Source organism: Octopus bimaculoides, chromosome 11 (assembly GCF_001194135.2).
Source record: "Octopus bimaculoides isolate UCB-OBI-ISO-001 chromosome 11, ASM119413v2, whole genome shotgun sequence".
Lineage (NCBI taxonomy): Eukaryota > Metazoa > Mollusca > Cephalopoda > Octopoda > Octopodidae > Octopus > Octopus bimaculoides.
In genome coordinates, this window is record NC_068991.1 from 30,558,722 (window position 1) to 30,559,654 (window position 933).

Below are 933 nucleotides of genomic sequence, written 5' to 3' on the forward strand. Positions count from 1 at the left end.
GTATATATATTAGTGATATGTGTGTGAGTGTCCATCGAATTCCCACTACACGTCACTTTCAGTTCGCCCCTCTGAAAAGAATGAAAAGAAACTATAACAGTTTCTCTAAAATTCCTCTCTATTCTTCATCAAACTTTGCAACATAATAAAAGACTACCGGTCCTGGATTGGTCAGTTACATCGCATTAGGTTCGGCAGGCACTCGCACACGCACCCACACACGCACACACACACACAACACGCAAAGGCACACACGCACACACACTTACACATAAACACACGTGTGTGTGTATAGATCTATGCATGTACTCTCTTATCGCTTCCCCTCATTTTCTCAGTATTTATACATATATATACATATATATATATATATATATATAATACACACGCACAAAGTAGACGTGAAGAAAGAGGAGAGAAAGAATAGTGTAGCTGCTACTACTGCTGCTACCGTTAAAACCTATCTTTCCTTGTTGCAAACTATGTGGAAATTAATTGCCATAGCAACAGTGTCAATCATCGAAACATAAGCCGGTGGTAGGCGTGGCTTTACATTTCCCGGCAGCTTCCTTTTTGCTGCACGCACTCACTCGTTTATCGCAATTTTAGAATATTAACGTCATGTAATAAACTGAATATTATAGATGCATATTAATATACAAACATAGGCACATTCATCAATCTGTACATGCATATATATATATTCATATATATATATGTATATATATATTTCATTCTTTTTCATTTTATCTAGTTTCAGCTCGCGAGCTTTGGCCATGCTGGGGCACCGCCATTCGGTGTTGCTACATAATATTACTTCACGAATGCTTTTCAGGAATTGGCATTTCGTGCATGAGAGAGAGATATTTATTCACATATATATATATGTGTGTGTGTGTGTATGTATTTATTTATATATATATATATATATAT